At 34.7% G+C, this 17885-nt stretch overlaps 1 protein-coding gene across 3 annotated transcripts in view; it reads right to left on the reverse strand.

The window, feature by feature from the left end:
• Window positions 1-17885, reverse strand: part of LOC101897029 (sex peptide receptor) — a 396118-nt gene that overhangs the window by 202961 nt on the left and 175272 nt on the right. The window lies entirely within an intron of this gene.

Genomic DNA, 17885 nt, shown 5'->3' on the forward strand with positions numbered 1-17885 from the left:
ATGCAGATCGTCAAAGGAACTATGCGTCTATCTCGTTTCCTCTTGCCTGTTACAAACAAATGCACAAAGACATAATACCCTGACCACCTTGTGGTGTATGGTATAAAAACCCTCCAAATCAGGGACTATAGAAAAAAGTAGACTGACATGGCTCATATTTGAAACCAATAATTCTTGAAGTAATCCAAAGCTCTCTATAACATTTCAAAGTTTTACATTCAATTTTGGAAAATATAGTTCAAAATATTGGGCTCTTCTATGTATGGTAAAGCCAGCCATATAAAATTACTTGGATTCTTGATTTACAAAACGAATACTCTAAAATTATCATAGAATTTTACACAGTCCAGTCTTGACTGTATGAAATTTGAAGAAAATTTTCAGCGATTTTGGAAAAAGTACTCAATTTGTCGAAAATAACAACATATACCAAATTGATGGTATTGTTTATGGTATATATTAGGCTTATTCGAAGCAAAATTTGAACAATTAGTTATTATGGGAGATAATAATTAATTAATCATATACTTTCGGTTATTTGGAATTTTGACGATTTTAGTCACATTCTTTAACACATTTGTTTCGAATTGGATATTTGTAGTTCGTAATGGGTTTTACTATCGGTATCAGAACATAGTCCACGGTTTCCAGTAGAATCCATACAAAAAATAATTAATTTATAATTTTAAAGTCTCTAACTGCAAGGGCAAATGTTATATTAGGGAGAAGCCGACCATGTGATAAACTTCTACACCAACATAAATGCCAGCCGAGACCATGTCGTAGGGGGAAAAGAGGCAAAAAATAGACTTATCACCAAAGGTGAACCCCACCTTCCTGGGTAGTTTTTTCTGTTGATGATTCTTTCATAAATTCTTTTTATAGATGCGATAGCCCTTCCTTGCGAAAAATCCCCAAAATAGTAATTTTTACAAAATTCCAATTAAAAGCTTTGCCTTTCTTTTTCTAATTTTCTTTAAACTTACAATCAATCAAAAATCTGAGACCGAATTTTAGACATATTCCAGCAAAAATTTAAGAAATTTAATAACTACCAATAGTTTTTAAGGAATTTCCATCCAAGTCGCCACTCATGTTTCTTTTACTAGACGTACATCTAACAAGTTGTACATCTAACTTGTTAAATGACAGGAAGCATCCCTGAACTTTAACTTTCACCACACAGCAGTTCTAGAGTTCACTTAACTTAACGCAAACATCCACACAAACATGTTGCACTTCAACATCTCCATCCAACCAACTCCGAGTTGTGTGTGTTTGTCAGTGAACATTAACATTTTGCCGCTTCATGTCACGTGTAAATATTGTACTTGAAGTTGTGAACAGCAGCAAGTACCATTACTGGAGAACTAAGAGTGACATAGCTTCGTCTGGCTTTTTTCGGAGGGAGAACATCACTTCTTGTGTTTATTTTGGTGTTGGCAGTGGCAGTAGTACTGGCACTATTTGCATGAAAAAAGTTAACATTTGCAAGACATATCATTTTGGTTAACAATTATTTTTTGCGAATGTTCTCGTATGTGAATAAATAATACAAATGTGCAAATGTATGGATTTGAAGATGTGAAACTACAGTACCCATAAAAAGGAGTGACTTCATACATTTCGTTTATTAAAAAAAATCGACATTTTAGGACCAGGATTCTCGTTCTATGAAAACATGATATGGAAAAAATTCTTTTTGAATATTTTATTTGATTTTTTTCTTTCTTAAAAAAATTTAATTTAAATTTTTCATAGAACAAAAGTTCAGCCAATGGTAAATAGAATCAAATCAGTTAAATAAAAATTTTAAATTTTTATACCCTCAGCCATATGGGTATACAGAGGGTATATATAATTTGATACGGCCAAATCGTGCCGCAACAAAAAAGCGGTTTTAGACCCTAGGTCTCTTTGGACCACATCCGCTTTAGGACATTTGGAATAGTTCTAGCGATGTCCTTCCGCCCGTCTGTCTGTCTGTCTGCGGATACGCTCGATAACTCTCGAATGGAGTATCAGATTTGGTCCAAACTTGATATATAGCAATATTATTATCAACTCTAGATCGAGTTCGGAAATAGACAATGTCGGACCACTCCTTCTGGTAACACCCCCACAAAACGTTGAAACTTTCAAAAAAAATTATTTTACTGCACAGAAAAAGAAAGGATAATCCGATTTTGCTCTAACTTTGCAAATCCTAATATTTGCATCAGGGCTAGGTCAATTGCGAAAATGGACAACATCCGTCCACGCAATCAAGTAGGTCTCCCACAAAGGGTCAACATTATGATTAATTATAACTCTTATAAAAAAGTGTTGTAATGAAGCGTAAGCTTAAATGTGGTCTCCAATTATTTTGATGTAACTACCGAAATTCCAAAGATATCGCCAAAAATACGAAAATGCCCAAATTTTAAATTTTATTATTTTCATCGGTAATCAGTTTCAAAAAGCCATAACTTTGGAAGTAATTATTGCAGAACCACAAATCTATATTATTCGGAAAGATAAATGTCCGGTCTTTAAATTACTTGGGAATTCTGTTGGTTTTATTGTCGAAAGATATCAGAAGATATCGCCGAAAATAAATTTTTACCCAAAAATCATTATTTTCTTGATTTTTTAAGTAACCAGATATAAGAGGCTCTAACTTTTCAAAGAATCCATGCAGAGCAACCACGTTAACTTATCTGAAATCAACGAAGCCTAATCTTAAATGTGGCTTTCAATTATTTTGATGTAACTATCAAAATTCAAGAGATATCGTCAAAAATACACAAATGCCCTAATTTTTAATTTTACCAGTTTCTTCCAAAATCAATTTTCAGAGGCAATAACTTTAGAAGTAACTCTTACAGTGCTATAAGAATACCTGATTTGAAAAGGGCGATGTCTTGTCTTTAAGTTTTAAGCGATTTGTGTTGGTATAACTTTCCAAATTCCGGAGATATCGCCAAAAATATCTTTTTATCCAAAAATCATGATTTTTTAAGTAACCAGATTTCAGAGGCCCTATCTTTTCAAATAATCCTTGTAGAGCAACCATTTAACTTATTTGAAATCAAATTACACACATCACTATACATTTTGTTAACCCAAGGTCGAGTGTAAAGATGGAATATATCGGACCACTACATCAAGTACCTCCCCCACAAAGGTTAAACAATTTAAATATTCATGAAGCATATAAAGCTAGAAATTAACTTCCGATTCCATTTAGACTTGGCACATCTCAATATTTCTATCAACACGAGATTTTTCATAAAGATGATAGAGATCGGACCATTCTTTCTAGAACCTCCACAAAGGGCCAAAGTCACTTTCTGAGTTGATTTATGCATGTCTGCCCGTCTGTCCGTCCGTCCGTCCGTCCGTCCGTCCGTCTGTCCATGTATTTTTGTGAACAAAATGTAGGTCGCATTTATTATCCGATTGAGATAAAATTTTGCACGAATCATTTGTTTGGCCCAAGGACGAACCCTATTGAAATTGGAGATAACCGGTCAAAGTTAAGATATAGCTCCCATATATACCTTCGTCCGATTTGCCTTATATTGTGCACCAAACGTGTAATGTCAGCCCGAATAGTATGGAATTTTGCACATACAACCAAATTAGGCCTGAAAATAATTATGCCAAATTTGATCGAAATCGGTTCAGATATAGCTATAGCTCCCATATATATTGTTCATCCGATTTGTTATTTTTGTCCTCCGCAGCCGTAATATGCACTCTGTAACAACAATATTTGGGGAAATATATCACATGCATCTCAGAAATACCTTAGCTAAATTTTATCGAGATCGGTTCAGATTTGGATATAGTTCCCGTATATAACTTCGTCCGATTTACCTTTATTGTGTACCAAACGTCTAATATTTGCCCAAATGGAATGGAATTCGGCACATGCGACCTAATTGGGTCTATAAGCTAGTATTTGGTGAAGTTCGGTTAAGATATAGCCATAGCTCCCATATATATTGTTCATCCGATTTGTTGTATTTGTTACTCACAGCACCCCGTAACAACGATATTCAGGGAAATATATCAAATACAGCTCAGAAATATCTTTGCCAATTTTATCGAGATCGGTTCAGATTTGGATGTAGCTCCCATATATATTTTTATCTGATTTCAAATGAATTTTGCACCAAATGGGCAATACAAGTCCGAATTTAAAAGATGTTAATGCTTCGGCATATTTAGTCCTTTGAACTTTAAATTATAATTATAATCATAGCGTGTATGATTAAATTCTTCCATAAAAACTTTTAGTTGTTATGTGGAGCTCTACTAAGCTAGCAAAGTAGTGTAGGGTATCATAAAATCGGCCCCGCCCGACTTTAGGACTTTCTTTGCTGGTTATACATATATTTAAGTATACACATATTATATACTTACTTTAAGGCCGAACTCAAATCTACGAATATATGAAAAAAAACTCAACACTTCAACTTCCCCCCATAATTGTTCCGAGTATTTTCGAGAGATGTGGCACCATAAAATTGCCTATTTGTGTGTGCCATCGTCGCGTGTTTTTTTTTTTTTTTTTTTTTTTTTTTTTGATATTTCACACCAAGATACCAACACTAGAGAATACAGGAAATAACAACAAAAAGTGAAACTGACATACTGGGTCAAAGTGCCAGCTACTTAACAATGTCGCTTACAGACAACCAACCTAGCAAACAACCACTGGTCTTTTCCAAAGAGGCCTTAGTAAAATACCCATCGAGAGAGAATAAGAAAAAAAACACTACATCAATGCTCATGGAGATTGCTGTTGGAAATTGGAAAAAATAGTTGTGTAAAAAGTATTCTTCTCATACTCGGAGACTTCGCTCCAAAAGTGTTCTCATGTAAATTGCTTATTTTACGGCGTTGGCATCAAGATTTGCATAAGTAATGCTTGGCAAGATGCCGATATGCATCTGACAGCATACAGAGGGTATATATAATTTGATACGGCCAAATCGTGCCGCAACAAAAAAGCGGTTTTAGACCCTAGGTCTCTTTGGACCACATCCGCTTTAGGACATTTGGAATAGTTCTAGCGATGTCCTTCCGCCCGTCTGTCTGTCTGTCTGCGGATACGCTCGATAACTCTCGAATGGAGTATCAGATTTGGTCCAAACTTGATATATAGCAATATTATTATCAACTCTAGATCGAGTTCGGAAATAGACAATGTCGGACCACTCCTTCTGGTAACACCCCCACAAAACGTTGAAACTTTCAAAAAAAATTATTTTACTGCACAGAAAAAGAAAGGATAATCCGATTTTGCTCTAACTTTGCAAATCCTAATATTTGCATCAGGGCTAGGTCAATTGCGAAAATGGACAACATCCGTCCACGCAATCAAGTAGGTCTCCCACAAAGGGTCAACATTATGATTAATTATAACTCTTATAAAAAAGTGTTGTAATGAAGCGTAAGCTTAAATGTGGTCTCCAATTATTTTGATGTAACTACCGAAATTCCAAAGATATCGCCAAAAATACGAAAATGCCCAAATTTTAAATTTTATTATTTTCATCGGTAATCAGTTTCAAAAAGCCATAACTTTGGAAGTAATTATTGCAGAACCACAAATCTATATTATTCGGAAAGATAAATGTCCGGTCTTTAAATTACTTGGGAATTCTGTTGGTTTTATTGTCGAAAGATATCAGAAGATATCGCCGAAAATAAATTTTTACCCAAAAATCATTATTTTCTTGATTTTTTAAGTAACCAGATATAAGAGGCTCTAACTTTTCAAAGAATCCATGCAGAGCAACCACGTTAACTTATCTGAAATCAACGAAGCCTAATCTTAAATGTGGCTTTCAATTATTTTGATGTAACTATCAAAATTCAAGAGATATCGTCAAAAATACACAAATGCCCTAATTTTTAATTTTACCAGTTTCTTCCAAAATCAATTTTCAGAGGCAATAACTTTAGAAGTAACTCTTACAGTGCTATAAGAATACCTGATTTGAAAAGGGCGATGTCTTGTCTTTAAGTTTTAAGCGATTTGTGTTGGTATAACTTTCCAAATTCCGGAGATATCGCCAAAAATATCTTTTTATCCAAAAATCATGATTTTTTAAGAAACCAGATTTCAGAGGCCCTATCTTTTCAAATAATCCTTGTAGAGCAACCATTTAACTTATTTGAAATCAAATTACACACATCACTATACATTTTGTTAACCCAAGGTCGAGTGTAAAGATGGAATATATCGGACCACTACATCAAGTACCTCCCCCACAAAGGTTAAACAATTTAAATATTCATGAAGCATATAAAGCTAGAAATTAACTTCCGATTCCATTTAGACTTGGCACATCTCAATATTTCTATCAACACGAGATTTTTCATAAAGATGATAGAGATCGGACCATTCTTTCTAGAACCTCCACAAAGGGCCAAAGTCACTTTCTGAGTTGATTTATGCATGTCTGCCCGTCTGTCCGTCCGTCCGTCCGTCCGTCCGTCCGTCTGTCCATGTATTTTTGTGAACAAAATGTAGGTCGCATTTATTATCCGATTGAGATAAAATTTTGCACGAATCATTTGTTTGGCCCAAGGACGAACCCTATTGAAATTGGAGATAACCGGTCAAAGTTAAGATATAGCTCCCATATATACCTTCGTCCGATTTGCCTTATATTGTGCACCAAACGTGTAATGTCAGCCCGAATAGTATGGAATTTTGCACATACAACCAAATTAGGCCTGAAAATAATTATGCCAAATTTGATCGAAATCGGTTCAGATATAGCTATAGCTCCCATATATATTGTTCATCCGATTTGTTATTTTTGTCCTCCGCAGCCGTAATATGCACTCTGTAACAACAATATTTGGGGAAATATATCACATGCATCTCAGAAATACCTTAGCTAAATTTTATCGAGATCGGTTCAGATTTGGATATAGTTCCCGTATATAACTTCGTCCGATTTACCTTTTATTGTGTACCAAACGTCTAATATTTGCCCAAATGGAATGGAATTCGGCACATGCGACCTAATTGGGTCTATAAGCTAGTATTTGGTGAAGTTCGGTTAAGATATAGCCATAGCTCCCATATATATTGTTCATCCGATTTGTTGTATTTGTTACTCACAGCACCCCGTAACAACGATATTCAGGGAAATATATCAAATACAGCTCAGAAATATCTTTGCCAAATTTTATCGAGATCGGTTCAGATTTGGATGTAGCTCCCATATATATTTTTATCTGATTTCAAATGAATTTTGCACCAAATGGGCAATACAAGTCCGAATTTAAAAGATGTTAATGCTTCGGCATATTTAGTCCTTTGAACTTTAAATTATAATTATAATCATAGCGTGTATGATTAAATTCTTCCATAAAAACTTTTAGTTGTTATGTGGAGCTCTACTAAGCTAGCAAAGTAGTGTAGGGTATCATAAAATCGGCCCCGCCCGACTTTAGGACTTTCTTTGCTGGTTATACATATATTTAAGTATACACATATTATATACTTACTTTAAGGCCGAACTCAAATCTACGAATATATGAAAAAAAACTCAACACTTCAACTTCCCCCCATAATTGTTCCGAGTATTTTCGAGAGATGTGGCACCATAAAATTGCCTATTTGTGTGTGCCATCGTCGCGTGTTTTTTTTTTTTTTTTTTTTTTTTTTTTTGATATTTCACACCAAGATACCAACACTAGAGAATACAGGAAATAACAACAAAAAGTGAAACTGACATACTGGGTCAAAGTGCCAGCTACTTAACAATGTCGCTTACAGACAACCAACCTAGCAAACAACCACTGGTCTTTTCCAAAGAGGCCTTAGTAAAATACCCATCGAGAGAGAATAAGAAAAAAAACACTACATCAATGCTCATGGAGATTGCTGTTGGAAATTGGAAAAAATAGTTGTGTAAAAAGTATTCTTCTCATACTCGGAGACTTCGCTCCAAAAGTGTTCTCATGTAAATTGCTTATTTTACGGCGTTGGCATCAAGATTTGCATAAGTAATGCTTGGCAAGATGCCGATATGCATCTGACAGCATTTTTAATGCAATTTACATTTTTTCCATACATGTGAATTAAATTGAGAAGCTTTGTAAATTCTGAGTGGTTTAAATATTATAGGCGTTGGGAAAATGCTAAATAACTTAATTTATAAATTTTTTCGGACTTTTTCATTTCATAAATTATTTAATATGTAATAATTATCGTGTGAATACAAATTCCCTTGTAAAACACGTCAATGTAGGACTTTGTTTTGGTCCCATTCAGGTAAAATATCTATCTCTATATAAATATGTTCGATTTTTGAAATATATTTTGATTTTGATTACTCAAATTGCTGATCATCTATGGAGTAGGTTTCGAAGGAATAGTTCAATATTGTCCATTTCGTATCGGACCTAAATAAATATTATATAAATATTGCGGCGTGCCAGGTTTGAACTATATCGCCTGCTTCCTTCACTTTATATGAGATATGTGATAATTTATAGAAATGTAGAAATAATAGGATGTGTGCAATTTTAGGAGAATCGGATGCTTATTTTTGTTTATTCAAAACTTTGACCCCTTGTGGGTGAGGTACCAGAAGGAATGGTCCTACCTCTACCATCTTTATAACAGATCTTGTGTTGATACAATATTTTTATCAAGATGTGCCAAGTTTGAATGAAATCAGACATATGCTTATGCGTGTTATAAGCTTCATGGTTATTGAAAATGTTGACCCTTTGTGGGGGAGGTACCAGAAGGAGTGGTTCGAACTTTACCATCATTATAACATATCTTCTGAGTGGTCTGGCTATATGAATATTCAAAATGTTAACCCTTTGTGGGGGAGGTACTTGATGAAGTTGACCGATTTTATCCATTTGTTGCACCTGAACTAGAACTGACGCAAATATTAGCATTTACAAAGAAAAATCGGACTATTGCTTCTCTTTCTGTGCAGAAAATTTGAAAATTTCGACTCTTTTGGCGTAGCTACCAAAATTAGTGAGCCGATATCTTCCATTTTAACACCAGACCTTTTGTTAATAAAGACATTGGGATGTGTGAAATTTGAAGAAAATCGGACTCATAAATAATATTTTATAAGAAATGTATTTATTAAAATTTTTGACCCTTTGTGGGGGAGGTACTTGATGGAGTAGACCGATGTTGTCCATTTTCGCACCCAACGTAGCACTAATGCATATGTCCTGAAGCGGATTTGGTCCAAAGAGTCCTAGGATCTAAAACCGTTATTCCGACGAGGCGCTCTAGACATATGGCTGAGGGTATAAAAAGAGTAGTGCAATAATTGACTGACTGAATGTTGTAGAATCAACGCTCAGACGAAATGGCTGAAGATAGAATATTAAAATTTTACTCGAGGGTCGGTCCTGGTACGTACGTAACTTGAGTGTACTAAAAACACCTTGTATTGGAAAAACGGAATGAGCTAGAATTTCAATTGAGAGTCTTTTATGGAGTAGATGTACAAAATTTTTTTTCGGAAATTCGAATTTAAGTTTTACAAAAAGTTCTAAAATGGTACTAAACCATGCTACCGTCTGGTATTATGTGAACGGATAGAGCTAAAAACTTGAAATTTGGTATAAGAATCAAGGTTGGAAAGTAAGTTCGATATATGAGGTTGGTTTTGGAATTGTTTACTAAGTGTGCGCGCTGGTATGGTACTAGATGTGGAATAGTTTAGTTTAGGGTGAATGGATGAAGCTGGAATTTCGAAATTTTGTGCTGGGGTCCCTGAAGGTGGTTTGTGATAAAGAGGTTGTTGTGTGCATGTTTATTGCAAGTGCACGAAATGTAGTAAGTAGTACTATGTTTCGTACAAATCGGTACTGTGTGAACAGATATTGCTTGAAATCTGAAATTTGGTAATACGGTCGCTGTTCATTTGTAGCCTGGACACATGGTGGTGCTTTCGGAAATGTATACAATAATTGTACGAAAAAGTACCAAATGCTACTATATTTGATATTGGTCAAAGGAATAAAGAAAAATTCTGAAATTTAATATTTAGACTACTAATGGTATCTGCGTTTGTGATTTGGCGGTGGTTTGGAAATGCGTCCTATATTTGTACGAAAAGTACATGGTACTAAATTTGGTATTGGGTAAAGGGATATATCTAAAATCCTCAAATTTGATATGGAGGTCTCTGTTGGTATTTGGAAATAAGATATGTATTAAAATTGGTATTGGGTGAAGGAATGGAGTTGAAATCCTGAAATCTCACAATTTGATATGGATGTCACAGCTGGTGTTTGTGGTGAAGATATGGAAGTGGTTTTGGAAATTCGCACAATAATTGTTAGAAAGGTATTAAGTAGTGATTAATTGGGTATTGCGTGAAGGTATAGGTCAGGAATCGCGAAAGTTGACATTAAGATCTCTATGTGTATGTGGGACTGAGATATTGAGGTGGTTTTGGAAATGTGTACCATATTTGTACTCAAATTTCATAATGGGGTAATTTATAGAGATAGAATCCTGAAATTTGATATTGAGGTTACTTTTGTTATCTGAGATTAAGATCTGGTGATTGTTTTGCAAATGCGTAATATAACTGTTCGAAAGGTACTAAATTTGATATAGGGTGAAGGGGTAGAGCTGAGACCGTGAAATGGTATATTGCGATAACTTTTGGTGTCTGGGATTGAGATACGGAACGGTTGTGCAAGTGAGTACTAAAATTATACGAAAAAAAGTGAGTACTAAAATTTGATACTGAGTAAATGTATAGAGCTGAAATCCTGAAATTTGAAATTGAGGTAGTGGTTTTGCAAAAGAGTACTATAATTGTTCTTAGAGTACTAAATGGTATCAGTTTCGGATCATTGTTAATGTCTAGGATAGAGATGTGTAGATTGTGTTAGATATGCGTACTAAATGTTACTAAATTTGGTATTAGTGTGAATAAAACTGAAATCCTGAAATTTGATAAACATGTCTTTGTTGGTGTGGTTCCGGAAATGTGTGCCGTAATTATTCGAAAAGTACTAAGTTTTACCACGTTTGATATGATTGAATTCGGAAATTTTATATTGAGTCTCATTTGGTGTTCAAGGTATATGTATCATTTGATACGGCCAAAACGTGTCTCATCGAAATAACGGTTTTAGGCCCTAGGTTTCGTTGAGCCACATCCGCTTCAGAATATTTGGAGACGATCTTGGGGGTCCGTCCGACTGTCTGGCTGATGCGCTTGATAACTCTCGTAGGGAGTACCGATTTGTTTCAAACTTCGTACGACGTAATTTTATTGTCAAGCTAAGATCGGAGATGAAAAGTTCAAAATTTACTCACTTGATTTAATCAACATTGCAAAACATACCTGAAAAAGAAGAAAATAATATTTATAAATCAATATTTTTTACGGACGATGAGCATTGAAATTATTACATCAATTTAAAAAGAAAAAAACCGAGGCAAAGTAAATGTTTACATTTTCTTTAGAACTGAGAGCAATAATTCATTGCGAAAAAGTTGTCAGAATGAAATACATTTAAGGGGAATTGAATTCAATTAAGATGTTTTTTTCTGTCCTGCTTGTGAAAAGTAGCCCGTATTTGTCCACTCATTTGATTTCTAAAAACTAAATTTTGAAATATCACAGATATACAAATTCTGATATAAGCAAAGAATTTCTTAAATGTGGTTGATCAAAAATTAATTTGAAAACAAGTAAAAAATATCCTCCACCATTGGGTAAAGAAAACATCTTTAAATATAAAAGTATCTGAATTCCAACGTGTTCCATGCTATTAGACTTTCCACCATAAAGTGGGTGAGGCCGTTATATGGGCACTATACCAAAACGGAAACTTCTATAGAAAATTTTATAGTCATTAATAAATTTATAGAAAATTTATAGTCATCTATTAAATCGTTATATGTGCGCTATAGGAGAACGTGTACCTAAATATTCAATGTTCTGCCACCGGCGCTAGAACTCATTATGAACTACAAATACCAATTTTTGGACAAATCCGTGGAAACTCGGAATAGTCGGATATACCATTATGTGGGGGCTATTCGAAAACGTGACCTATACATACTTTGTTCCGCCACAGGAGCTAGACCCCATTACAAACTACAAATATCAATTTTTAGATAAACTTTTACACACAATGTGTCGCCGTCGGAGGTAGAATCCATTACGAATTACAAATACAAACATTTTTAAACAAATCCTTGGAAAAATGTGGCAAAAATCATCAAAATACCGAATATAGAAGGTACAAAAACGTGGACCGATATATATATATATATATATATATATATATATATATATATATATATATATATATACATATATATATATATATATATATATATATATATATATATATATATATATATATATATATATATATATCATTTTCAATACCGACAATCCTAGATACAACACAAATTGTTCTGCTCTATGTCAAATAATGTTGGCTGTATCGAGATTTCAACAGCCAGACAGACTGACTTAGAATTTTATTGTGATCATGAGCATATACAGAGTGAGATAAAAAAACTGCAAAAAAATCAAACGCCATAATTTACATATTTTTTTAAATTTTATTGAATGAAAGCAAAAAATGTCGGAATTAGCCTCAAATTTTAGTATAAGTTTAGATTTGTTCGAATGGGTCACCTTTTGTACGAATAATGGCTTTTAAACGGCCAATGAAACCGTCACACGCTGCGCAAATGTTGCTCTGCGGTATTTTGGTCCATTCCCGGCGAAGCGCTTGCTTGAGGTGATCGTCACTTTGGTATTTTTAAGTGCCAACCTTGCTTTTGAAAATACTCCAGACACAATAGTCCAACCGATTTGTATCCGGAGATCTTGGTGGCCATCGTGCACTGGAAATGAAGCGAGGAACCTCATTTTGTAACCATTCTTGGGTGGTGTGTGCTGAGTGCGATGGTGCTGAGCCCTGTTGAAATGTCCAAGGTCTGCGGCCGAAATGTTGCGTGCCCAAGGCTTTAATACACCCTCCAGAATATCTTCGCAATAATATTCGGCATTTATTCTGATGCCACGGTCGGTTAATATGAGCGGAGAGCGACCATCGGCTGTTATGACGGCCCACACCATCACCATGGCCGGCGCCTAAGTTCTGGCGGCCAATCGAAAGTGCACATTTTCAGCTGACCTCTTTGGCAAGTAAACACGATCATTTTGTTTGTTTACAAACTGCTGGAAAACGAATGTTTTCTCATCGGAGAAAACCAAATTCGGCAGTTCACAACTTCCGAGCAAAGAAACTCTTTAGCTTTTTTGAGTCTATTTTTTCTGTTGCGGTGTAAGTTCTTGGACTTTTTTGAATTTCAATTGCTTTACCCCGAACTCGTTTTTCAATATTTGCTAATTTTTCGGCCACTGCGACGCGGGTTGCGATCAAGTCGCTTCTATACTTTTCGAACCATTTCTGCTGATGTTGCTGTTTTCATCCATCCACTTCCTTGACGTCGGGCTACGCTACCAGTATCACGGTAATGAGCTATAGTACGAGACACAAAATATTTATTCACATATAAATGCTGGAGTGCTCTTACGATAGCCACTTGTGGCTTTCCAGCCAAATATAAAGAAATCAGACTATCAGGCCTGAATTCCATCACGAATAACTTTTTTTTCTGGAAAATGCTCATCAAAATGCTTGTAAACAATATAATGAGCTGTCACTGGAATATTTTTAACAGCTGTCGGACGAGAGGATTAGAAATGATAGTAGTCGTTATGGGTTCTACGACGAATATTTAGGGATGTTACATACGGAGTGACAAAGTTAATATACCCTCCTTTTCAAGAAGGAGAATATGCTAAGTATTTCAAGAATTTCCTGCAATACTCTTATGGAGGGAAGATTTTCTTATAAGCATTGATTTTCTATAAAAAGTACACCCTCTTCTCAATACCGCCTAATTAAATCTACTTCACCGTGGCAAAGGTAATAAATTTTAACTGTCTTTGAAATAAAATCTTTACTTTAATTTCATTCTCAAGATATTCGGCATTTTCTTGTACGCTTTAAGTTCATGCAGTTATCTGAAAGCTACAGCAAATGATTTTCAATTATTCGTCTACATTGTCTGTCGAAGTCGTCGTCGAGATTCGTTCTTAAACCAAACAAATTAAACTAGATTATGTTCAATTTCACTTTAATTTTGCCCAAAAAACAATGTGTATGAAGAAGAAGAAGAAGAATACATTAAAGTAAGAGAAGGAAAAAAACGAATAAACATTAAACAAAAAATGAGATAGATTAAATGGGATAAACATTGTAAACGCGAAGAATGGATGAAAATAAAATAAAAAACGAAGACCCAACTTAAAGTGCACATCGTGATGTTGCCATACACTCTGTGAGAAGGCTTGAAATGATTAAAGGCAACTCGTGAAAGGACACAACGTAATACACATATACGCTTGTTCTTCGTAGAATTTAGCACACACTCTCACACACACTTACACACATATGTATGACAACATCTCATTTAATTTTAATCCATGGTATATTTCTCCATGGCAGCGAAAGGGTAATTAAAGCTACTTATGTTGCACTTACACTCTGCTGAAAGCTTAAGACTAGATGCCATCCATGTATGTGTGTTGTCACTGACTTTTATAGCTACCCATGCGAACACATGCATACGTACATACATACATACGGGCAAATGTAATTTAGCATAACGTAAGTCTCAGATTAATTGCCATGGAAACTTTCAAGTACTTAAAAATGTATTTATTTTCGCCATATAAATGTTTGGGAACTTTGAATAGGAGATACATTAAGCCCCTGAAAATAATATTTTGTATACAAACTTATATAAATAATAGCAAGTTTCCGCTAATACGCCAGCGAAAAGTCCAACATAGAACAGTTCGTTGTAGGCATTTCTGTAAAATCTATATATAGGGTATGGAGGGTATATTAAGTTTGTCATTCCGTTTATAACTCATCGAAATATTAATTATACATCCAAATAAGTAAAAAAGCTCGGTGAATAATGTAGCTAAAATCATCAAAATACCGAATATCGGGGGGTACCTTTATATGGGGGCCATACGAAGACGTGGACCTGTACAGACATTTTTCTGTCATAGGCTGTAGTATCCATTACGAACTTTAAATGCCAAATTTGAAACAATTCCGGAGAATAATACCTCTAAACACATTAAAATACCGAATATAGGGGGGGGGGGTACCGTTATATGGGGGCTATACGGACCTGCACAGACATTTTTCTGTCATAAGCTGTAGTATTAATTTCAAACTTCAAATACCAAATTTGAAACAATTTCGGTGAATAGTATCGCTAAAATCATCAAAATACCGAATATCAGGGGGTACCGTTATATGGGGGTTATACGAAAACGTGGACCAGAACAGACAATTTCCTGTCACAGGCTGTAGTATTAATTTCAAACTTCAAATACCAAATTTGAAAGAATTCCGGTTAATAATGTTGCTAAAATATGAAGACGTAGACATGCAAGACAAGACAAACACCAAATTTGAAACAATTCCGATGAATATTGTCGCAAAAATCATCAAAATACCGAATATCGGGAGGTACCGTTATTTGGGGAGAATATGAGTGAAACCAATTCACATTGGTCTGAATATCCAATTTTTCTGTCCAAAACTATATCTACGTCTCGATATGTAAACCCTAAAAAAACGCTGGACTGGGCAATATAACATTTTCGAATTTCAACCCTATTACTTCACCCAGTACCAAATTTAGTACGCATATCCAAAACAATCTACATATCTCCATCCTATACACTTACAGTAATCCATAGTTAATACAATTTAGTACTTTTCGAACAATTATTGTAAGCATTTGGAAAACCAGCAGATACCAATAGAGACCTCAATATCAAATGTGAGAATTCCACTTCTATACATCCACCCAATACCATGTTTGCTACTTTTCGTACAATTAATGTACACATGTCCAAAACAACCTCCATATCTCAATCCCAGATATTAACAGAGACCTCAGTATCAAATTTTGGATTTCACCTCTATTCATTCACTCAACGGCAAATTTCGTACTATTCAGTTCTTTTCGTACAATTATAGTACATATTTCCAAAACCACCTCCATGTCTTACCAGCAGACACCAACAGAGACCTCCATATCAAATTAAGGGATTCAGCTCTTATCCTTCCTCAATACCAAATTTAGTACCATTTAGTACTTTTTGTACAAGTATTGGACACATTTTCAAACTGCCGCAAAATATCAAATATAGTTACCATCATCATTAAATTTTAGTATTTTGTCTCCATCCCTTTACCCAATACCACATTTCGTACAATGTAGTGTCTTTCGTACTATAATAATGCACATTGCCAAAACCACCTCTATATATCAATTCCAGATACCTAAGGAGACCTCAATATCAAATTTCAGGATTCCAGCTCCCATCCTTGACCCAATACCAAATTTAGTGCCACTTGGTACTTTCCGTACAATTATAGTACACTTTACCAAAACAACCTTCATATCTTAATCACAGACACCAACAGAGAACTCCGTATCAAACTAAGGAATTCCAGCTCTTACCCGTAACGCAATACCAAATTTAGTACCATTTAGTACTTTTTGTACAAATATTGGACACAATTTCAAATTACCGCAAAATATCAAATAGAGATACTATCAGTAATTTTCATATCAAATTTTAGAATTTTATCTGTATCCCTTCACTCAATACCAAATTTAGTACCATGTACGAAAAGTAGTACGATAATAGTGCACATTTTCAAAACCACCTCTATATATCAATTCCTGATACCAACAGAGACCTCAGTATTAAATTTCGGGATTCAAGCTCTATTCATTCACTCAATACAAAATTTAGTACTATTTAGTACATTTTGAACAAATATAGGACACATTTCCAAAACCATCTCCACATCTTAACCACAGACACCAACAGTGACATCTATAACGAATTTTAGGATTCCTACCCTATCCATTTACTCAACGGCAAATTTAGTACCGTTTAGTACTTTTGGTACAATTATAATACACATTTCCAAAACCACCTCCATGTCTTAACCACAGACACCAACAGAGACATCCATATCATGTTTTAGAATTTCAACTCTATTTCTTCAAAATAGACATTTCCAAAACCACCTCCATATCTCAATCCCAGATATTAACAGAGACCTTAATTTGAGGACTATAGCACTATTCCTTCACTCAAAATCGAATCGAAAAAAATAGTACCATTTAGTACTTCCCATACAACTATAGTACACATTTCCGAAAACACCTCTATATATCAATTCCAGATACCAACAAGACCTCAATATCAAATTTGAAGATTTCAGCTTCTATCCTTCACCCAATACCAAGTATAGTACTATTTAGTACTTTTCGTATATGAATAGGTCGCATTTTCAAACCCCCGGGAAGTCTCGAATACACATTCCATTAGTAACTAAAGGTAAAATTTCATAATTTTGCCTCTAACAAATTAAGTACCTTTAAGTACTATTTGCACAATTATAAGTACTCGTTTCCCAAAACACCGCCATATATCCAGGCTACACATGAACAGCGAACCCAATACCAATTTTCAGATTTCAAGCAATGTCTGTTCACCCAAAAGCGTATTGTAGCAAATAAAGTACTTTTCGTGTATTTGTAGTACATATTTCCAAAATCTCCTTTATATATCGATTTTAGATGCATACAATATAAAATTGCGGGATTCCAGCCCCATCCATTCGCTCAACGGGATATTTAGTGCCATTTAGTACTTTTCGTACAAATTTTCAAATCACCGCAAAACCTTAGATACAGATACCAACAGTAATTTAAATATTCAATTTCA

This window comes from Musca domestica, unplaced genomic scaffold, assembly GCF_030504385.1.
Source record: "Musca domestica strain aabys unplaced genomic scaffold, Musca_domestica.polishedcontigs.V.1.1 200, whole genome shotgun sequence".
Taxonomy (NCBI): domain Eukaryota; kingdom Metazoa; phylum Arthropoda; class Insecta; order Diptera; family Muscidae; genus Musca; species Musca domestica.